Source organism: Moschus berezovskii, chromosome 28 (assembly GCF_049115385.1).
Source record: "Moschus berezovskii isolate FMDL1 chromosome 28, NW_MosBer_1.0, whole genome shotgun sequence".
NCBI classification, from domain to species: Eukaryota; Metazoa; Chordata; class Mammalia; order Artiodactyla; family Moschidae; genus Moschus; species Moschus berezovskii.
The window spans coordinates 6,182,988-6,207,570 of NC_142487.1; the positions used below are offsets into that span (position 1 = coordinate 6,182,988).

The window sequence follows — 24,583 nt, forward strand, 5'->3', positions numbered from 1 at the left end:
GAGTAAAATTCAATAAGTTTTAGTAAACTTATACAGTTATGCAAGCATTACCAAAATTCAGTTTTAAAATACGTCATCAGAAAAGTTCCTTCATGTCAGTCTGCAGTCAGCCTCTGGTCTCTTCCACAACCCAGGCAACCAGTGACCTTTCTGTCCTTACAGTTTAGCCTTTTCCAGAAATTTCATACAAATGAAACTATATAATATGTAGTCTTTTGGGTCTGTTTTTTTTAACCTAGCCAGATGTTTTTGAGATTCAGCTATGTTGTTGCATGATTCAGCAGATGCTGAGAAGTACTCTGTTAAAAGATACAGCACGTTGAGCTTCCCTGGTGGTCCAATGGTTAAGAATCCACCTGCCAATGCAGGAGACACGTTTGACCCGTGGTCTGGGGAGACCCCACACACCACGGAGCAACTAAGCCCGTGCACCAGTCATTGAGCCTGTGCCCTAGAGCCTGAGCCACACTACCAAGCCTGCATGCTGCGACTGAAGCCCGTGCCTCCTAGGGCCCATGCTAAGCAACAAGAGACAGCCCCGCAATGACAGCCTGAGCACAACTAGAGAGTAGCCCCTGCTTGCTACTAGGGAAGGCCTGCATGCAGCAAAGACGACCCAGACCAGCCAAAAAAAAATTTTTTTTAAGAAAATAAAATTTTTAAAAGATACACCATGTTTTGCTTATCTGTTCATTAACAAATCAACTTTGCATTGTGTCCAGTTTGGAGCTAGTATGAATAATGTTGTCTTGAATTTTTAAATCTATTTTCCTTATATAGTTAACCATATTTGGTGTGATAGATAACAGAGCATCAAAACACTGGTATAGCAAAAAAGTATTGCTATCTAACATTTACTTACTGCTTCTTTGCCAGGTGGTACTAAAAATTGCTTTATATATATTAACTTTTTTCCTGACAACACTCTACAAGGTAGGTACTATTATTAAAATACCTTTCACTGATGAGGAAAAACTGAGTATAGAGAAGTTCAGTAAGTTCTCTGCGCACACAATTGAAATGTGTTAAAGCTAGGATTCGAATTCAGATAATCCAGATCCAGAGTTCATATGCTAACCAGCACACAATAGTCTCTTATGATCAAAACCAATTTTGACAAATTCTATAACTTCCTCAATTTTTTAATATGCTATGTACCACTTTTATATTTGAGGCAGGCATATGTCTCCAAGTGTTAATTATGTTCTGTGTTCCCTTATTTTCTTTCATACCCTAAGAGATCCCTTGCCTTCTCAAGTCTACAATGAGGCTAAAACAAAGATGCAAAAACAAAACAGCGCTTCAGACTTAGTTTCAAATACAAGCTTACAAAGGTAGCTTTTCCTGTCTTGCTCACTAGGTAAGAATGAACCTAGGAAAAAGAAGAGGGAAAAGACAGGGTGGCCACTAGAACAGGAAAGCAAGGACCAATAGAAGGGACGGGGTGATCCTCAACCTGAAAGGAAATGGACCTTTGCTGGAAAGAGCGAGGAAGTGGACATAAAGATGGAATAATTTTCCTTAAAAATGAACTCTTAATTTTGGAGACATTAAGTGAAGGAGTGAGTGAAAGTGAAAGTCGCTTAATTGTGTCTGACTCTTTGCAACCCCATGGACTACTCAATCCATGAAATTCTCCAGGCCAGGATACTCGAGTGGGTAGCCTTTCCCTTCTCAAAGGGATCTTCCCACCCCAGGAATTGAACCCAGGTCTCCCGCAGTGCAGGAGTATTCTTTACCAGCTGAGCCACAAAGGAAGCCCAAGAACACTGGAGTGGGTAGCCTATCCCTTCTCCAGTGGATCTTCCAGACCCAGGAATCGATCTCGGGGCTCCTGCACGGCAGGCAGATTCTTTACCAACTGAGCTATCAGGGAAGCCCTTAAGTGAGGGAAGCCAGTCACAACAGACACATGTTGTATGATCCTATCTATATGTGTTGCTGAGGTCAAATTCAAGGTAGAATGACAGACTTGGGTGATGGAGTGGGGGAAATGGGGAGTTATTATTTAATGGGTAGAAAGTTTCAGTTGAACATGATGAAAAAGTTCTGGAGTTGGATGGCGGTGAAGGCTGCACAACAATGTGAATGTACTTAATGCCACTGAACTATTCACTTGAAAACGATTAAGGTGGTAAGTTTTATGCTAGGTATATTTCACTACAAGTTTTAAAAATGGATTCTTCTTATTTGTTACTGTTCAGCATGGACTGCCCACCTTCAGCAGTCCTGGATACTGATAACCCCTCTCCCCTCAACAGAGATTGGAGACTTGACCACCTGGTTGGGGGAGAACATGAAGGAAGACCCGTGCCTCCCAAAGAGAGAAATCAGCAGTCCCAGTTGGGACTCTCTCAATGAGGCAGCAATGGATACACCACTATCACATCTAGTTCTCATCAACTATAAACACTACATTCTATTTGTCTACAGATGTCTACAAATTCACTCACAATGCAAGAGACACAGGAGATTCGGGTTCAATCCCTGGGTCAAGATCCCCTAGAAGAGGGCAAGGCAACCCACTCCAGTATTCTTGCCTGGAGAATTCCGTGGACAGAAAAGCCTGATTGGCTACAGTCCATAGGGTAGTATAGTCCATCAAATATAAGCACTACATTCTACTTTGTCTATTGGGGCTTCCCTGCTGGTTCAGATGGTAAGGAATTCACCTGCAATGCAGGAGACCCAGATTCAATCCCTGGGTCAGGAAGATACCCTGGAGATGGGAATGGCTACACACTCCAGTATTCTTGCCTGGAGAATTCCAAGGATAGAGGAGCCTGGCGGGCTACAGTCCAAGGGGTCACAGAGTCTGGCATGACTGAGTGACTAAACAACCTTTCTATAACAATTAGTGAATGCCTTGTACTATTCTACCATAACTGGTTACCAAATCTCTAGGTGTTGGCCACATGGCTATTTCCAGTTATTCACCAAGAATAGAAGTTAGAAACTAAGAATTAAGAGCATCTCTATTTTCAACTCAGTTCTTCTATCACATCTATGTATGTGTTCCCTTCAGAGATGGCCTTTTAACTGACCCCTGGCTCTGTTCTGTCATAGTTGTCCTAATGGAGTTGACAGAAGAGTGGTTCTCCATCCTGGCTACACATTAGAATCACCTGAGGAGCTTTTAAGCCACACTCAGGCTCAGCCCATATTCCAGGATAATTAACTCTTCATCTCTGGGCATGGGAAAATGAGTATTTTTAAAAGCTCTTAAATGATTCTAATATGCAGCCCTAGAGGAAAAATAATCTCCTAGGTCTCTTTCAGTTCTAAAATAATGAAAGCCTCTGAATTAAAAAGAGAGCTATAAACATTTTGCACAGTTTTCCTTTCAATGACCTCTTTGGGAAGTATTGATATTTCCCCAGAAAGGGACTATAAATTGAAGGGTCTGTTTTGTGAGAGTGTTACTTGGAATAATTAGGCTAATCTATATAATGCCACCTGGGCTTCCCTGGTGGCTTAGCGGTAAAAAAATCCACTTGCAATGCGGGAGATACAGGAGATCTGGGTTCAATCCCTGGATCAGGAAGATCTCCTAGAAGACGGCATGGCAACCCACTGCAATATTCTTGCCTGGAGAATCCCATGGACAGAAAAGCCTGGTGGGCCACAGTCTAGGGTAGCAAAGAGTCAAACACTGAATGAGCATAAATGTACATACCAGATATGACCACCTACCAAATACGAATGTACTCTTTCTTCATTGCTCCAACAATACTGGAATTTATAATTTTATTTTAGCAAGTTTAACAGATGTGAAATATAGCTCATAGCTATTTTTTATATTTATTGTTTGGTTGTGCCAGGTCTTAGTTGCGACAGGCAGGCTCTGAGTTGTGGCATGTGGGATCAAATTCAGTCCCTCTGCATTGGGAGCTTGGAGTTTTAAGTACTGGGCCACCAAGGAAGTCCCTCTTATAGCTATTTTTAAACGCATTTTTAAAATTCATGGTGAGCAGAGCATCTCCTTCAATGTTAGCTAACTATTTGGTTTTCCCCTTGTGTGAGCTCTCTTTTGATATTTGCTGTATCAAAGAGATTGGTTATTTTTCTTGAGGTCATTATTAATCTGTTAAATAATAATAAAATAAATGATCATTTTAAATAAAATAGCTACCATTAACAAAAGATCTACGGTGTGTTAGATACTGTATTGTGCTTTACACGTATTATTTCTTACAAAAATCCTACAAAGCAGTTATCATCCCCAAGTTATAACTGAGAAAACTAAGGTCCAGAGGATAACATTACAAAAGCTACCCAAGGTCACATAGATAGCAAATAGCAGAACTGGGATTTGAACCCAGCTCCATCTGGTTTTAATGCTCCATTCTCTTTACTGAACAAAAAGTCAAAGTATTAGTCATTCAGTCACGTCTGATTCTTTGTGACCCCATGGACTGTAGCCCATCAGGCTCTTCTGTCCACGGGATTTCCCAGGAAAGAATACTGGAGTGGGTTACCATGCCCTTCTCCAAGGGATCTTCCTGACCCAGGGATCAAACCCAGGTCTCCCGAATTGCAGGTGGGTTCTTTACCAGTTGAGCCACCAGGGGACATGAAACCACCTAATGCCGGCCCTGCTCTCTGCACCTGTTGATAGTTTGCACTATGTGATTCCTGCTGTATGACAACAAGTGATGGGTCAGTTCAGGCCCAAAGGTAACTGGTGTATATCCTGGCCAGCAACTTACTATACTACATGACCTGGGCCCAAAGGTGAGTCAGGTCAATCACATTCCTAGCTCGCAAAATTGACTTTGGAAATACTGAGTATCATCACATTTATTAGAAGGGGCAAAAGTAAAAAATGGCTGAACCAAAAGATGCCATGGGTATACCTGGAGTCAGAGAAGCCATGACAAGCTGAAATTATGAGGGACCAGAAACTAAAATTATCAGAGAAAGGCAATTGGTAAAGAGAAAACACAGGAGATGCTCTTAAAGCAACAGGTCACTCAGAGAACAATCATTTGGCCCATGAGAGAAAAACAAGAGTCAATCCTTCAGGTTACCTGTTTTCACTAACCATCCAGCTTAGATCCAGTTCATTATATCCCTTAAAAAAAATGTACCGTTTTTCTAGAGCTAACTGGAATATATCTCTGTTCCTTATCATATAAGCCAAAATAAAATCCTTTTCATTAATTTAAAAAATATTCTGGATAAGTTTTTCTCATATTTGTCACAGAATGCTTCCATTTCAATTCTTACTTTGCTTTACTTCATTATATTTTGACTTTCAAAAAAGTGGAATCACCAATCTTAAAATCAATAACACTTTCACCAGTCAAAAGCTTTTATTTGTGCAAACTAAAGTCACAGAAAGCAGATTTGTGGTTGTCTGACTGTGGGGGGAGAAGTGGGAGGGGTTATGAAGGATGGATCACAAATGGGCCTGTGGAAACCTTGGGGGTGATGGATCTGCTCAGACTGGAAGTAAGGAGACCAGTTAAAAGTCTATTGCAGAAATCCAGGCTTGAGAGAGGCTGAGTGAAAGTCACTCAGTCGTGTCCGACTCTGAGACCCCACGGACTATAGAGTCCATGGAATTCTCCAGGCCAGAATACTGGAGTGGATAGCCTTTCCCTTCTCCAGGGGATCTTCCCAACCCACGGACTGAACCCAGGTCTCCCGCATTGTGGGTGGATTCTTTACCAGCTGAGCCACAAGAGAAGCCCTTGTGAGAGAGGTTACCTTGCACCAAAATGCTCGTTGGAGCAAGGAATGTGCTTGTGTGCTCAGTCGCTCAGTCATGTCCAACTCTTTACCACCCCATGGACTGTAGCCCGCCAGGCTCTTCTGCCCATGTGATTTTCCAGGCAAGAATACCAAAATGGACTACAGTTTCCTACTCCAGAGGATCTTCCTGACCCAAGGATTAAATCCTCATCTCCTGTGGTTCCTGAACTGGCAGGCAGGTTCTTTACCACTGAGCCATCTGGAAACCCCTAGGAGCAATGAGGGTATCTATTTAATGGAAGAGGAGGGAGAAGATAACATATAAGGACAGATGCTGGCTGGTGGGCAAATGTGGTTGCTGTGGGAGCCTGTAATAGTCATTTTTTTTTCTCAGTGACTCAGAAGTAATGTCATGGACTGAGAGCAAGGATGCTGGGCGGGGGCAGGGGGATGGTGTGAGAAGGCAGGAGTTGTAAAACTGACACTGAAGAAATTACGAGTATGAAAGAAATAGACAAATGTTAGACAAATGTCATTTGTATCTAGATAGCATCAAGGGCCCACTTGAGGCCTGTGGTCATTAAAGTGTAGCAATTCAGCTTGCTTCCTCCAGCCAGGTAAACAAAATATTGGTACATTAATTAGTCAGGTTAGGTTAACTGCTGGACAAACTCCAAATCTCAGTGCCCTAACCAACTCCAGTGTTCTGGCCTGGAGAATCCCAGGGAAGGGGGAGCCTGGTGGGCTTCTGTCTATGGGGTCACACAGAGTCGGACACGACTGAAGTAACTTAGCAGCAGCAGCAACCAACCATAGTTGATTCCTCACTAAGAAATTTACATGGATTATTTCACCTAATCCATACAATGGTTGAATACAATGGATACCATTACTATGCTCTTTTCCAGATGAAGAAACTAAAGAATTAATTGAACTAAGCCTAAACCATAATTTTTGTCTTAGGTGTTAGTTTTATTTGGGGGTATTTTTAAAAATTTGCCTCATAATATTAATTAAGAAAATGTAATCTGGTCATTATATTCATTTACAAACTATTATTAGAATTAACTTCGTTAGACTATGTATTTCAAAATAGTTTACGGTATGAGGAATCTTTGTCTTTTAACAGTTGGAGCAACATTTCTTCAATTAATTACCAGAGCCAGGAAACTTATTTTCTAGGTAATCCTTATTTTTCACTTTGTTTTGGCTTATTCATATTCTTTTACATCTTGTTTAGTATTTTTCTAAGCATTTATCTTATTTTTTCATATTTAGTAGTATGGAAGTAATACCTTTCCTCAAATATTCTTAGTTCAACTTTACATTATTTCTTTTATGTCATTCCTGAATTTAGAAATAATTGTGATCTCCTTTAAAAAATAAAAAGCAATTATTTGTGTAGAATTTTCCATGAGCTTTTAATATACTACTTGTAGTTTTGGTGCTTTAAGGTTATTAACTTTAAAGTTAATACAGATTAAACACCTTTACTTCATTTAAAAGAAAGGAGCTCCTCCTACTGTTTTCCTAAATTAATGCCAATTGTTACACTCTATTTCATGCACAAAGAATCTGAATTTCACTTAAGCAGGTGAAACCAAAACATAAGCCATGCCTCTTAACATTCAAGTGTTTCTTATATGCAACAAAAATTGCAAGTGATCATTAGGAAATTGCTTTAGGTAGTAAACACCAAGGGTCAATTCAGCTATGCTTCTTTCTTGTTTGGGTACAGAGTTTTCCTCCTTGAACCAAAGAAGAGAGAACAGTATCATAAAATAAAATGTGGGCTTTGGGTCAGGACACTTACTAGTGGTGGTGGTTTAGTCACTAAGTTGTGTCTGACTCTTGTGACCGCATGGACTGCAGCCTGCCAGGCTCCTCTGTCCATGGGATTTCCCAGGTAAGACTACTGGAGTGGCTTGTCGTTTCCTTCTGCAGGGACACTTACTAGCTATGTGCAATTGAGCAAGTAACCAGTTACCAAATATTTATTGGCACCCATGGATAATTAGGGCTTCCCCTGTGGCTCAGATAATAAAGAATCTGCCTGCTATGAGGGAGACCCAGCTTTGATCCCTGGATTGGGAAGATCCCCTGGAGAAGGAAACGGCAACCCACTCCAGTATTCTTGCCTGGAGAATCCCATGGACAGAGGAGTCTGGCAGACTAGTTTGTGGGGTCGCAAAGAGTTGGACACAACTGAGCGACTAATACAGGACATGACGTGATGGATAATTAGGCACTTTATTAGTCCAGTTCAGTTCAGTCGCTCAGTCGTGTCCAACTCTTAGCGACCCCATGAACCACAGCACACCAGGCCTCCCTGTCCATCACCAACTCCCAGAGTTCACTCAAACTCATGTCCATCGAGTCGGTGATGCCATCCAGCCACCTCATTCTCTGTAGTCCCTGTCTCCTCCTACCCCCAATCACTCCCAGCATCAGAGTCTTTTCCAGTGAGTCAACTCGTTGCATGAGGTGGCCAAAGTATTGGAGTTTCAGCTTTAGTATAAGTCCTTCCAATGAACACCCAGGATTGATCTCCTCTAGAATGGACTGGTCGGAGAAGGCAATGGCAAGCCACTCCAGTACTGTTGCCTAGAAATCCCATGGATGGAGGAGCCTGGTAGGCTGCAGTCCGTGGGGTCGCTAAGGGTCGGACATGACTGAGCGACTTCACTTTCACTTTCCACTTTCACACATTGGAGAAGGAAATGGCAACCCACTCCAGTGTTCTTGCCTGGAGAATCCCAGGGACGGGGGAGCCTGGTGGGCTTCCGTCTATGGGGTCACACAGAGTCGGACACGACTGAAGTGACTTAGCAGCAGCAGCAGCAGCAGAATGGACTGGTTGGATCTCCTTGCAGTCCAAGATACTCTCAAGAGTCTTCTCCAGCACCACAGTTCAAAAGCATCAATTCTTCGGCGATCAGCTTTCTTCACAGTCCAACTCTCACATCCATACATGACCACGGGAACTATTAGGAGTTAGGTATTCATGAATAAGAAATACTGGCCTCTTGTCCTTCCTTCTATCATACCCCTGGTAGAGACATGAGTTATAATCTGGGTTATTTTATTGCCTTTCGATAACATGTACAAATCACTTAAGTATTTAAGCCTTGGTTTCCTAATCTGTGAAACAGAGATGATAACACTTAGCTTACAGGGCTTCTCAGGTGGCTCAGATGGTAAAGAATCTGCCTGCAATGCAGGAGACTGGAGTTCAGTGCCTGGGTCAGGAAGATCCCCTGAAGAACGGCATGGCAACCCACTCCAGTATTCTTGCCTGGGTAATTCCATGGCAAGCCTGAGGGGCCATAGTCCATGGGGTTGTGAATAGTTGGACACAAACTTAGCAACTTTTTTTATTTTCCCACACAGGGTTGTTGTTAAGAATTAAATGGAGGAAAGGAACAAGATGGCGGAGGAATAGGACGGCGAGACCACTCTCTCCCCCACAAATTCATCAAAAGAACATTTGAACGCAAGTAAAGTCCACAAAACAACTTCTGAATGCTGGCAGAGGACGTCAGGCACCCAGAAAAGCAGCCCATTGTCTTCGAAAGGAGGTAGGAAAAAACATAAAAGATAAAAAGCGAGACAAAAGAAGTAAGGACGGAGCTCCGTCCCAGGAAGGGAGGCTTTAAAAAGAGAGAAGTTTCCAAACACCAGGAAACATTCTCACTGGCGAATCTGTGGCGAGCCTTGGAAGCTCAGAGGGCCACATAACCCTCTTTTTTTTTTTTTAAGATTTTTTTAAAACCCACAGATTACCCGCCAAATGGTAACTCCCAGCGGAGAAGCAGCGCAGATGCCTGCAGACGCCATTAGCAAGCGGGGGCTGGGCAGGGAGGAGCCGGCTGAACTGCTTAGAGAGAGGACCAGGCTTGAATGCCGCAAGAACAATCTGAGAGAACTGGGGAGAGCAAAGCAGACTGTGGGATAGCTTCCCCACGAAAAGGAGGAAAGCTCTAACCTATGACTCAGCCAGCCCCGCTCACAGAATAAAGGACTGAGCAGAGCGAGCCGGCTGCAGTCGGCCCATCCCCCATCCCCCGCCGAGACAGGCAGGGAGCGCAGCCAGAGTCGGAGCGGGCAACCGCGGCCCTAGAAAGGCATCTGATACAAACTGCACACAGGCTTGTTGCTAATCAGGACTTCTTGGGCTCGGGCCGGTCGATATCCCCCTGAGAAGGTGCGCCGGTTGTACACCCAGAAAACTGAGTGGCGGGGACTGGGGAGGTGATAAGTCGCAGAGACCGCGCTCGCCAAACACCTGGTCCCCTGAGCTGCTCGGACCGGGGAAGGCACAAAACGCAGGCCCAACCAAGTCTGCACCTTTGTGGAGTACCTGAGAACCTGAACTTGAGCCGCTCAGACCTGGGAAGTGCATACAACCCGGTGCCGGCCTCGAACAGTTCCCGGCAGAGCAACCTAGAGCCTGTGCAGTATAGACTGGGACAGCATACTTGCTGTGAGCGGGGGCAAACCCAGTGTGGCCGAGACGCTGCGAGCACTCCCCACAGACGCCAGAGATATTCGACTGCAGCGTTCCTCCCTTCCCAGAACAGGACTGAACAACTGAGCCTTAAAAAGTGTCCACCCACCCCCTAGTATCAGGGCGGAAATTAGACACTGAAGAGACCAGCAGACAGAAGCTAAAACAGAGGGAACCACCTTGGAAATGACAGATAGAGACGTCTAGAGACTACTCCAAGAATAAGACCAAAAACCAGAGGCAACAGGCTTAAGCCCGAATCCTGAGAACACCAGAGAAGTCCTGACTCCAGGGAACATTAATCGATAGGAGCTCATCAAACGTCTCCATACCTACGCTAAACCCAAGGGTCAACAAGTTCCAAAGCAAGACATACCACACAAATTCTCCAGTAACACAGGAAACTAGCCCTGAGCTTCAATATACTGGCTGCCCAAAGTCACTCCAAACCCACTGACATCTCATAACTCATTACTGGACACTTCATTGCACTCCAGAGAGAAGAAATCCAGCTCCACCCACAGAACACCGACACAGGCTTCCATAACCAGGGAACCTTGACAAGTCACCTGTCCAACCCCACACACAGCAAGGAAACTACATAATAAAGAGAACTCCACAAACGGCCAGAAGAGGGAAAGGCCACCCCAAGCAAAGCATTATAAGCAAGATGAAGAAGCAGAGAAATACCCAGCAAGTAAAGGAACAAGATAAATGCCCACCAACACAAACAAAAGAGAAAGATATAGGGAATCTACATGAAAAAGAATTTCGAATTTTGGTGGTGAAAATGATTCAAAATCTTGAAAGCAAAATGGAGTTACAGATAAATAACCTGGAGAAAAGGATTGAGAAGATGGAAGAAAGGTTTAATAAGGACTTAGAGGAAATAAAAAAGAGTCAGTATACAATGAATAATACAATAGATGAGATCAGAAACACTCTGGAGGGAACAAACAGTAGAATAACAGGGGCAGAAGACAGGATAAGTGAGCTAGAAGATAGAATTGTAGAAATAAACGAAACAGAGAGGAAAAAAGAAAAACAAATTAAAAGAAATGAGAACAATATTAGAGATCTCTGGGACAATGTTAAACGCTCCAACATTCGAATCATAGGAATCCCAGAAGAAGAAGACGAAGAGAAAGATCATGAAAGAATACTTGAGGAGATAATAGTTGAAAACTTCCCTAAAATAGGGAAAGAAATAATCACCCAAGTCCAAGAAACCCAGAGAGTCCCCAACAGGATAAACCCAAGGCGAAATACTCCTAGACACATATTAATCAAATTAACAAAGATCAAACACAAAGAACAAATATTAAAAGCAGCAAGGGAAAAACAGCAAATAACACACAAGGGCATTCCCATAAGGATAACAGCTGATCTTTCAACAGAAACTCTTCAGGCCAGGAGGGAATGGCAAGACATACTTAAAGTGATGAAAGAAAATAACCTACAGCCCAGACTACTGTACCCAGCAAGGATCTCATTCAAATATGAAGGAGAAATCAAAAGCTTTATAGACAAGCAAAAGCTGAGAGAATTCAGCATTACCAAACCAGCTCTCCAACAAATGCTAAAGGATCTTTTCTAGACAGGAAACACAGAAAGGGTGTATAAACTCGAACCCAAAGCAATAAAGAAAATGGCTACGGGATCGTACTTATCAATAATTACCTTAAACGTAAATGGGTTGAATGCCCCAACCAAAAGACAAAGCCTGGCTGAATGGATACAAAAACAAGACCCCCATATATGTTGTCTGCAAGAGACCCACCTCAAAACGAGGGACACGTACAGACTGAAAGTGAAGGGCTGGAAAAAGATATATTCCATGCAAATAGAGACCAAAAGAAAGCAGGAGTAGCAATACTCATATCAGATAAAATAGACTTTAAAACAAAGGCTGTGAAAAGAGACAAAGAAGGAAACTACATAATGATCAAAGGATCAATCCAAGATGAAGATATAATAATTATAAATATTTATGCACCCAACATAGGAGCACCGCAATATGTAAGACAATTACTAACAAGTATGAAAGGGGAAATTAACAATAATGCAATAATAGTGGGAGATTTTAATACCCCACTTACATCTATGGATAGATCAACTAAACAGAAAATTAACAAGGAAACACAATCTTCAAATGATACAATAGACCAGTTAGACCTAATTGTCATCTATAGGACATTTCACCCCCAAACAATGAATTTCACCTTTTTCTCAAGTGCACATGGAACCTTTTCCAGGATAGATCACATCCTGGGCCATAAATCTAGCCTTGGTAAATTCAAAAAAGTTGAAATCATTCCATGCATCTTTTCTGACCACAATGCAGTAAAATTAGATCTCAATTATGGGAGAAAAACTATTAAACATGCCAACATATGGAGGCTGAACAACACGCTGCTGAACAACGAACAAATCATAGAAGAAATCAAGAGAAATCAAAATATGCATAGAAATGAATGAAAATGAAAACACAACAACCCAAAACCTCTGGGACACTGTAAAAGCAGTGCTAAGGGAGAAGTTCATAGCAATACAGGCACACCTCAAGAAACAAGAAAAAAGTCAACTAAATAACCTAACTCTACATCTAAAGCAACTAGAAAAGGAAGAAATGAAGAACCCCAGGGTCAGTAGAAGGAAAGAAATTGTAAAAATTAGGGCAGAGATAAATGCAAAAGAAACAAAAGAGACTATAGCAAAAATCAACAAAGCCAAAAGCTGGTTCTTTGAGAAGGTAAATAAAATTGACAAACCACTAGCCAGACTTATCAAGAAACAAAGGGAGAAGAACCAAATCAATAAAATTAGAAATGAAAATGGAGAGATCACAACTGACAACACAGAAATACAAAGGATTATTAGAGAATACTATCAGGAATTATATGGCAATAAAATGAATAACCTGGAAGAAATGGACAAATTCCTAGAAAAATACAACTTTCCAAAACTGAACCAGGAAGAAATAGAAAATCTGAACAGACCCATCACAAGCACGGAAACTGAAACTGTAATCAAAAATCTCCCAGCAAACAAAAGCCCAGGTCCAGACGGCTTCACAGCTGAATTCTACCAAAAATTTAGAGAAGAGCTAACACCTATTCTACTCAAACTCTTCCAGAAAATTGCTGAGGAAGGGAAACTTCCAAACTCATTCTATGAGGCCACCATCACCCTAATCCCAAAACCTGGTAAAGACCCCACAAAAAAAGAAAACTACAGGCCAATATCACTGATGAACATAGATGCAAAAATCCTTAACAAAATTCTAGCAATCAGAATCCAACAGCATATTAAGAAGATCATACATCATGACCGAGTGGGCTTTATCCCAGGAATGCAAGGATTCTTCAATATCCTCAAATCAGTCAACGTAATACACCATATGAACAAACTGAAAAATAAAAATCATATGATTATCTCAATAGATGCAGAGAAAGCCTTCGACAAAATTCAACATCCATTTATGATAAAAACCCTCCAGAAAGTGGGAATAGAAGGGACATACCTCAACATAATAAAAGCTATATATGACAAACCCACAGCAAACATTATCCTCAATGGTGAAAAACTGAAAGCATTTCCCCTAAAGTCAGGAACAAGACAAGGGTGCCCACTCTCACCACTACTATTCAACATAGTTCTGGAAGTTTTGGCTACAGCAATCAGAGCAGAAAAAGACATAAAAGGAATACAAATTGGAAAAGAAGAAGTAAAACTTTCACTGTTCGCTGATGACATGATCCTCTACACAGAAAACCCTAGAGACTCTACCAGAAAACTACTAGAGCTAATCAATGATTACAGTAACGTTGCAGGATATAAAATCAACACACAGAAATCCCTTGCATTCCTATACACTAATAATGAGAAAATAGAAAGAGCAATTAAGGAAACTATTCCATTCACTGTTGCAACGAAAAGAATTAAATACTTAGGAATATATCTACCTAAGGAACCAAATAGGAAAAGGTGTACGTCAAGGTTGTATATTGTCACCTTGCTTATTTAACTTATATGCAGAGTACATCATGAGGAACGCTGGGCTGGAAGAAGCACAAGCTGGAATCAAGATTGCTGGGAGAAATATCAATAACCTCAGATATGCAGATGACACCACCCTTATGGCAGAAAGTGAAGAGGAACTCAAAAGCCTCTTGATGAAAGTGAAAGAGGAGAGTGAAAAGGTTGGTTTGAAGCTCAACATTCAGAAAACAAAGATCATGGCATCTGGTCCCATCACTTCATGGGAAATAGATGGAAAAACAGTGGAAACAGTGTCAGACTTTGTTTTTTTGGGCTCCAAAATCACTGCAGATGCTGATTGCAGCCATGAAATTAAAAGACGCTTGCTCCTTGGAAGGAAAGTTATGACCAATCTTGATAGTATATTAAAAAGCAGAGACATTACTTTGCCAACAAAGGTCCGTCTAGTCAAGGCAATGGTTTTTCCCGTGGTCATGTATGGATGTGAGAGTTGGACTGTGAAGAAGGCTGATCGCCGAAGAATCGATGCTTTTGAACTGTGGTTCAAAGAGTCTTGGAGAAGACTCTTGAGAGTCCCTTGGAGTGCAAGGAGATCCAACCAGTCCATTCTAAAGGAGATCAATCCTGGATGTTCATTGGAGGGACTGATGCTAAAGCTGAAACTGCAATACTGTGGCCACCTCATGCGACGAGTTGACTCACTGGAAAAGACTCTGATGCTGGGAAAGGTTGGGGGCGGGAGGAGAAGGGGACGACGGAGAATGAGATGGCTGGATGGCATCACCGACTCTGTGGACATGAGTTTGAGTGAACTCCGGGAGTTGGTGATGGACAGGGAGGCCTGGCGTGCTGTGATTCATGGGGTCGCGGAGAGTCGGACACGACTGAGCGACTGAACTGAACTGAACTGAACTGAAGGAAACAAAAGACGTGTACATAGAAAACTATAAAACACTACTGAAAGCAATCAAAGAGTACACTAATAGATGGAGAAATATACCATGTTCATGGATTGGAAGAATAAATATTGTAAAAATGAGTATACTACCCAAAGTAATTTATACATTCAATGCAATCCCTATCAAGCTACCAAAGATATTTTTCACAGAACTAGAACAAATAATCTCACAATTTGTATGGAAATACAAAAAACCTCGAATAGCCAAAGCAATCTTGAGGAAGAAAAATGGAACTGGGGGAATTAATGTGCCGGACTTCAGGCTCTACTACAAAGCCACAGTCATCAAGACAGTATGGTACTGGCATAAAGACAGAAATATAGATCAATGGAACAAAATAGAAAGCCCAGAGATAAATCCACGCATCTATGGACACCTCATCTTTGACAAAGGAGGCAAGAATATAAAATGGAGAAAAGACAGTCTCTTTAACAAGTGGTGCTGGGAAAACTGGTCAGCCACTTGTAAAAGAATGAAACTAGAACACTTCCTAACACCATACACCAAAATAAACTCAAAATGGATTAGAGAGCTAAATGTAAGACCAGAAACTACAAAACTCCTAGAGGAGAACGTAGGCAAAACACTCTCCGACATAAATCACAGCAGGATCCTCCATGACCCACCTCCCAGAATACTGGAAATAAAAGCAAAAATAAACAAATGGGACCTAATTAAAATCAAAAGCTTCTGCACAGCAAAGGAAACTATAAGTAAGGTGAAAAGACAGCCTTCAGAATGGGAGAAAATAATAGCAAATGAAGCAACTGATAAAGGATTAATCTCCAAATTATACAAGCAGCTCCTGCAGCTCAATTCCAGAAAAATAAATGACCCAATCAAAAAATGGGCCAAAGAACTAAACAGACATTTCTCCAAAGAAGACATAAAGATGGCTAACAAACACATGAAAAAATGCTCAACATCCCTCATCATCAGAGAGATGCAAATCAAGGCCACAATGAGATACCATTTCACACCAGTCAGAATGGCTGCTATCCAAAAGTCTACATGCAATAAATGCTGGAGAGGATGTGGAGAGAAAGGAACCCTCTTACACTGTTGCTGGGAATGCAAACTAGTACAGCCACTATGGAGAACAGTGTGGAGATTCCTCAAAAAACTGGAAATAGAACTGCCATATGATCCAGCAATCGCACTCCTGGGCATACACACCGAGGAAACCAGAATTGAAAGAGACACATGTACTCCAATGTTCACTGCAGCACTGTTTATAATAGCCAGGACATGGAAGCAACCTAGATGTCCATCTGCAGACGAATGGATAAGAAAGCTTTGGTACATATACACAATGGAGTATTATTCAGCCATTAAAAAGAATACATTTGAATCAGTTCTAATGAGGTGGATGAAACTGGAGCCTATTATACAGAGTGAAGTAAGCCAGAAAGAAAAACACCAATACAGTATACTAACACATATATATGGAATTTAGAAAGATGCAAATGATAACCCTGTATACGAGACAGCAAAAGAGACACAGATGTATAGAACAGTCTTTGGGACTCTATGGGAGAGGGTGAGGGTGGGATGATTTGGGAGAATGGCATTGAAACACGTATGTTGTCATATGTGAAACGAATCACTAGTTCAGGGTCAATGCATGTTATAGGATGCTCGGGGCTGGCATGCGGGGATGACCCAGAGGGAGGATAAAGGGAGGAGGGAGGTGGGAGGGGGGTTCAGGAGGGGGAACTTATGTAAACCCGGGGCAAATCCATATCAATGTATGGCAAAACCAACCAATATAATATTGTAAAATAATTTGCCTCCAATAAAAAATAAATTACCAAAGGGAAAAAAAAAAGAAAAAAAAAAGAATTAAATGATAAAAATGCTTATGTAGAATACAGAATATATAGTAGGTTTATAGTAACTGTGTATTCCATTTCTTTCTCCCTTTGGATCTTATATTTGGGGGGGAAATGGAGCCTCATCTTCAAGCAGGAGCAGTAGAGTCCTTTTGGTGTAATTACAGTATCCCCAAATAATTGCACACTATGTACTCTGAGTTCCTGAAATATTATTGCATGGGTTTCCTCAGCCTTGGCACTACTGACATTTTCTGCAGAATAATGTTCTGTTGTGGGGGCTGTCCTGTGCATGGTGGGGTGTTTAGCAGCATCCCTGGCCTCTCCCCACTAGATGCCAGTTATAGTTTCCTGGTTACGAAATGTCTCCATACCTTGCCAAGTGTTCTCTTGGGAAACAGTCACCCCTAGTTGAGAACCTCCACATTAGCGGACCGTAAATTCACATGCGAGTGAAGGTGAGTGAGTGAAGTCGCTCAGCCGTGTCCGACTCTTTGCGACCCCGTGGACTGTAGCCCACCAGGGTCCTCCATCCATGGGATTTTCCAGGCAAGAATACTAGAGTGGGTTGCCATTTCCTTCTCTAGGGCATCTTCGCAACCCAGGGATCGAACCCAGGTCTCCCGCACTGCAGGCAGATGCTTTAACCTCTGAGCCACCAGGGAAGCCCTAAATTCACATGTACTGGGTCTTAAGGAACATTTTAAAAAGTTAAATGACATAAAATTGAAAAGAACAGAAATCTTAGAAAATATCACATATAGTCAAGCAGTATTGCTTAATGATTCAAATTTCTTACCACAAGCTATGGTCAAAAATTTGAAAGCCACTGTGTATACTTAATAAAAACTTTCATAAACTAACTCATTTAATCAAAAAACCCTACAAAATAAGCAGGACAGATGTTAACCTCTGTTTTACAAATCAGAAAACAACCTCAAATCAGCTGAATGACCTGCTCTTGGAGTTACCCAGTTCAGTTCAGTTCAGTCGCTCAGTTGTGACCGACTCTTTGCAACCCCATGAACCGCAGCATGCCATGCCTCCCTGTCCATCACCCGGAGTTTACTCAAACTCACGTCCATTGAGTCGGTGATGCCATCCAACCATTTCATCCTCCATCGTCCCCTTCTCCTCCTGTCTTCAATCTTTCCCAGCATCAGGGTCTTTTCAAATGAGTTAGCTCTTCGCATCAGGTGGCCAAAGTATTGGAATTTCAACTTCAACATCAGTCCTTCCAGTGAACACCCAGGACTGATCTCCTTTAGGATAGACTGGTTGGATTTCCTTGCAGTCCAAGGGACTCTCAAGAATCTTCTCCAACACCACAGTTCCAAAGTATTAATTCTTCAGTGCTCAGCTTTCTTTATAGTCCAACTCTCACATCCATACATGACCACGGGAAAAACAGCCTTGCCTCGATGGACATTTGTTGACAAAGTAATGTCTCTGTTTTTTAATATGATCTCTAGGTTGGTCATAGCTCTCCTTCCAAGGAGTAAGTGTCTTTTAATTTCATGGCTGCAGTCACCATCTGCAGTGATTTTGGAGCCCCAGAAAATAAAGTCAGCCACTGTCTCCACTGTTTCCCCATCTATTTCCCATGAAGTGATGGGACCAGATGCCATGATCTTCGTTTTCTGAATGTTGAGCTTTAAGCCAACTTTTTCACTCTCCTCTTTCACTTTCATCAAGAGGCTTTTTAGTTCTTCTTCATTTTCTGCCATAAGGGTGGTGTCATCTGCATATCTGAGGTTACTGATATTTCTCCCAGCAATCTTGATTCCAGCTTGTGCTTCATCCAGCCCAGTGCTTCTTATGATGTACTCTGCATATAAGTTAAACAAGCAGGGTGACAATGTACAGCCTTGATGTACTCCTTTTCCTATTTGGAACCAGTGTGTTGTTCCATGTCCAGTTCTAACTGTTGCTTCCTGACCTGCAAACAGGTTTCTCAAGAGGCAGGTCAGGTGGTCTGGTATTCCCATCTCTTTCAGAATTTTCCACAGTTTATTGTGATCCACAGAGTCAAAGGCCGTGGCATAGTCAATAAAGCAGAAATAGATGTCTTTCTGGAACTCTCTTGCTTTGTCAATGATTCAACAGATGTTGGCAATTTGATTTCTGGCTTCTCTGCCTTTTCTAAAACCAGCTTGAACGTCTGGAAGTTCACAGTTCACATACTGCTGAAGCCTGGCTTGGAGAATTTTAGCACTACTTTACTAGCGTGTCAGATAAGTGCAATTGTGTGGTAGCTTGAGCATTCTTTGGCATTGCCTTCTTTGGGATTGGAATGAAAACTGACCTTTTCCAGTCCTGTGGCCACTGCTGAGTTTTCCAAATGTGCTGGCATATTGAGTGCAGCACTTTCAAAGTATCATCATTTAGGATTTGAAATAGCTCAATTGGAATTCCATCACCTCCACTAGCTCTCTCTAAGGCCCACTTGTCTTCACATTCCAGGATGGCTGACTCTAGGTGAGTGTTCACACCATCATGATTATCTGGGTCATGAAGATCTTTTTTGTATAGTTCTTCTGTGTATTCTTGCCACCTCTTCTTAATATCTTCTGCTTCTGTTAGGTCCATACCATTTCTTTCCTTTATTGAGCTCATCTTTGCATGAAATGTTCCCTTGGTATCTCTAATTTTCTGAAGAGATCTCTAGTCTTTCCCATTCTATTGTTTTCCTCTATTTCTTTGCATTGATCTCTGAGGAAGGCTTTCTTATCTCTCCTTGCTATTCTTTGGAACTCTACATTCAAATGGGCATATCTTTCCTTTTCTCCTTTGCTTTTTGCTTCTCTTGACAGCTATTTGTAAGGCCCCCTAGGCAGCCATTTTGCTTTTTTGCATTCTTTTTCTTGGGGATGGTCTTGATCCCTGTCTCCTGTACAATGTTATGAACCTCTGTCTATAGTTCATCAGGCACTCGTCTATCAGATCTAGTCCCTTAAATCTATTTCTCACTTCCACTGTATAATCATAAGAGATTTGATTTAGGTCATACCTGAATGGTCTAGTGGTTTTCCTCACTTTCTTCAATTTAAGTCTGAATTTGGCAATAACGAGTTCATGATCTGAGCCACAGTTGGCTCCTGGTCTTGTTTTGGCTGACTGTATAGAGCTTCTCCATCTTTGGCTGCAAAGAATATAATCAATCTGATTTCGGTGTTAGCCATCTGGTGATGTCCATGTGTAGAGTCTTCTCTTGTGTTGTTGGAAGAGGGTGTTTGTTATGACCAGTGCGTTCTCTTGCAGAACTCTATTAGCCTTTGCCCTCCTTCAGTCTGTACTCCAAGGCTAAATTTGCCTGTTACTCCAGATGTTTCTTGACTTCCTACTTTTGCATTCCCGTCCCCTATAATGAAAAGGACATCTTTTTTGGGTGTTAGTTTGGGTGTTTTTTGGGTCTTGTAGATCTTCATAGAACTGTTCAACTTCAGCTTCTTCAGCATTACTGCTCTGGGCATAGACTTGTATTACCATGATATCGAATGGTTTGCCTTGGAAACAAACGGATCATTCTGTCATTTTTGAGATTGCATCCAAGTACTGCATTTCAGACTCTTGTGGACTATGACGGCTACTCCATTTCTTCTAAGGGATTCTTGCCCATAGTAGTAGTGAATTAAATTCACCCATTCCAGGGGTTACTCAGTAGGCTGAAGGAAAGACATGAAACACAACCCAAGTCTCTAAACTTTTAATGACAAGGAGAAAAGGAGATTGTCACCTGAGAGCAAAGATCTTCCATGTGGTCCACAAGGGTAGATATTAGCATGACAGGTCTTTTGTGGTGAGTCCAATCATTAAAATTTCAAATCAAAATTTTAGATGGAAATTTGAACAACATTTTATCAAGATTTTATTTTTCAACTCTGCTAATTTTTGTATGCATGTGTTCTCAGCTGCTCAGTCATCTCTGACTCTTTTCAATCCCATGGACTACAGCCCACCAGACTCCTCTGTCCATGGGATTTCCCAGGCAAGAACACTGGAGTGGGTTGGCATTTCCTTCTCCAAGGCATCTTCGTCACCCAGGGATCAATCTCCTATCTCCCGCATTGGCAGGCAGATTCTCTACCACTGAGCTTTGGATACCCAATTAATTGAGGAATGAATACATGAATGAACATGGACCACACAATCCCTGTTAACCTTCAATCAGCTAGGCCCTCCAATCACCTCTAATTAGGCAGGCTGCTCCCTTTGACCAGAATCTCCCTCTGCTCTTTTTCCCACTGACTTCTAGAATCACCTGTTCAGTAGTCCTCCAGGTAATGCTCTGCACAAGTCCCCAGACAGGCTGATTTCCACCTCTGTGCTCCTTCTATGCCATGCTAGGATATTCTTAGTCACTCGGTTGTGTCTCTTTGCAACCCCACAGACTGCAGCCCCCCAGGCTCCTCTGTCCATGGAATTCTCCAGGCAAGAATACTGGCGTGGGCTGCCATTCCCTTCTCTAGGGTACTTGAACCTAGGTCTCCCACACTGCAGGCGAATTCTTTACCAGCAGAGTCACCACAGAAACCCAAGAATACTGGAGTGTGTAGCCTATGTCTTCTCCAGGGGAACTTTCCAATCCAGGAATCAAGCCAAGGCCTCCTGCATTACAGGAAGATTCTTTACCAGTTGAGGTACCAGGGAAGCCCGCTCCTTCTATAAACCTTACCTAATTATGCTGTAGCCATCTCTTCCACATTTCCCCCCGATACTCCCTGTGCCTTTGGCACCTTTTCTACTCCCTTCTCTATCATCCCAAGGGTAGCAGCTATAGTCTGTTTCAAAAGTCACATAAACCACAGCACTCACCTCAGTGCTTGGCAGTGCAGCTGCTCTTTAATACCTGTTGTATTTTCCCCAGTACAGGAAAGCAGACAGGCAAAGCAATTTTCTGATACTATAAAAGCAAAGAAAAGGAGAAGGGGAGGGGGGGGGCAGTGTGCAGAGGATGAGATGGTTAAAGAGCATCACTAACTCAATGGACAGGGATTTGAGAAAACTCCTGAAGACAGTGGGGGACAGAGGAACCTGGCTGAAGACTGGCTGCCTACAGTCTACAGGGTCAGACATGACAGTGACTTAGTAACAACGTAGAAGCAGAAGACTGTTGCTCCGGGTAAACTGAACTGGATCCTAGATCAGCAAAAAAAAAAAAAAAAAAAAAGCCGTTAATGGGAAAAGTGGTGAAACCTGATTAAATTGTGGGCTTTAAGCAATAGTATGATACCATTGTTAATTTCTTAAGTTTTGGCAAAGGTGCCATAGTTATTTAACATTAGTGGAAGATGGGCACATCTGTACTATCTTTGCAACTTTTCTGAAAATCTAAGATTATTTCAAAATTAAAAGTCTATTTAAAAAAAAAAAAAAAAGACTGTTGCTGCTCCCTGTTGCTCTGAGCGGAAAACTCAACAGCCCATTTCATCTTTTGGGATGTTTCCTCCCTGAAGGACAGCAGTGGAAACACCAGCGCCCCCTAGTGACAGATGTAGGTGTGTGCACGGCTGTCGGCTCGCCCCGCTGGCCGCCAGGCTCCTCGAACCCTCCCCGCCCCCGCGTCCCCCACCCCCGGTTCAGCCATCTGGACTTTGTGCCATCACTGTCTCACAGATCCTAAACCGTCCTCGCTCTGCGTCCCCGCCTTTGTGCTAAGAGTCACTTAGTAGTGAAGTCGCTCAGTCGTCTCCGACTCTTTGCGACCCCGTGGACTGTAGCCCACCAGGCTCCTCCGTCCATTGGATTCTCCAGGCAAGAATACTGGAGTGGGTTGTCATTTCCTTCTCCAAAGAGTCACTTGCTGCTGCTAAGTCACTTCAGTCGCGTCCAACTCTGTGTGACCCCATAGACGGCAACTTAGGACCCTCTTAAATTGATGGCTTCCCAGGCCACTCCAGTACTATCGCCTAGAAAATCCCACGGATGGAGAAGCCTGGTAGGCTGCAGTCCGTGGGGTCGCTAAGGGTCGGACACGACTGAGCGACTTCACTTTCACACACTGGAGAAGAAAATGGCAACCCACTCCAGTGTTCTTGCCTGGAGAATCCCAGGGATGGGGGAGCCTGGTGGGCTTCCATCTATGGGGTCACACAGAGTCGGACACGACTGAAGTGACTTAGCAGCAGCAGCAGCAGGACCTGCCCTAGAAGGCTGATTCAGCGGGTTGCACATGAGACCCCCAATACTGAGTATTTTTACACCGTACCCCGAGTGAGTCTCACTATTGGAGGCTGTTTGGTAAACGAACCATCTTCGTTTCAGTCCTGCTGTAGGATTAGGGCAGTAAAGTATCTCTCAATGACTTTACCTCTAAGTGAACTTGGGAACAGACTGCTGCTGCTGCTGCTGCTGCTAAGTCACTTCAGTCGTGTCCGACTCTGTGTGACCCCATAGACGGAAGCCCACTAGGCTCCCCCATCCCTGGGATTCTCCAGGCAAGAACACTGGAGTGGGTTGCCATGACTACTGGTTAAGAAACGGAATGTTCCTGAGGTCCCCGACGATGCAGCTGATTCCTACTGCGAGTACATTATCCTGCAGCTTTACCTTCCTCGTCAGCAGGATGACTGGAGTGAGTGCGGCTGCAAACCCTAGAAATGTTCCGGCCACGGGAGCCAGACGAGGCACGTAACCCGGAGCCTGGAAGACCCTGGAAGGGCGTCGGCCCGGCCCAGCCCTCCCTTGCGGAGACCACCCTGCTCCGCGGAGACAGGCAGCACAGTCTCTCTCAGAGTGGGGAGGATTTTCCTTCTACGAGATGCCCCGGCCAGGCAGCCCTGAAGCCAGAGAGCTCAGCACAACAGGCCCGACTTCCTGTCCTCTTCACGGCGCGCACGTGGACACCAGTGAGAGTAGGGGGCGAGGCTGGGGACCCCGTCACTGTGGGTTGCGGGCTGCCTTCCGAGCCGGACGCGGCCAGGCTCTCCTTGTTCCTGGGGCCCGAGGGACTCCGCGGGGAAACATAACCGTGAACGTTTCTGAAGAGGGAGAACGTCTTCGGCCGACCCCCGCCTGAAGAACTCGTTCTGGGTCGAAGATAGGCTGAGGGCCCTGGGAACTAAACACTGTTTCCGTAGGGAGGGGAGTGACTCGTCATAACAAAACACCTGGCCAAGAGGTCAAGTCTCTTGCCCAGAGTCGTCCTCTCTGGGTACAAAGACAGCTGTGCGACCGCCGCACGAAAACCCCACCCTCCTCACTCACCCCGAGGCGAGCCTATGCGCATGCGCAGAACAGCTCGGCGGCTCGGGCGGGGCGCTCGGGGGTGGGGCGAAGGCCAGTCACGTGGGCCGCGAAGCCCTCTCCGCGATTTCCCTACAAGGCCTTGGGTCGCCGAGCCCCGCCCCCGGCCGGGCCCTGGAATGTGCGGAGGGGCAAACCCACAAGATAGACTCAACCATTTGCAAACAGGAAGGGGGAGGTGAAACAGTTTACATTGTAAGAAGAGGTGTGAAAAAGACGGAAACTCAGTTATCAGACCTGGAGAATCATTACCTATTTATTATGTTCTAAGCTGCCCACTTGACACGTCCTTCCCGTGCACTCTGTCAAAATTGCGCCCTCTGAGCACACCGGCAACCCCC

At 43.4% G+C, this 24,583-nt stretch overlaps 1 long non-coding RNA gene across 1 annotated transcript; it reads right to left on the minus strand.

Annotated features, from left to right (window-relative positions):
• Nucleotides 1-8,568: 8,568 nt before the first annotated feature.
• LOC129549760 (uncharacterized) lies at nt 8,569-24,206 on the minus strand. Its single transcript, XR_016036692.1, has 3 exons — nt 23,308-24,206; nt 21,813-22,136; nt 8,569-8,746 (listed from the first exon to the last, which is right to left on the minus strand). It is a non-coding gene; the product is annotated as an uncharacterized LOC129549760 (long non-coding RNA).
• Between the last annotated feature and the right edge of the window lie 377 nt (nt 24,207-24,583).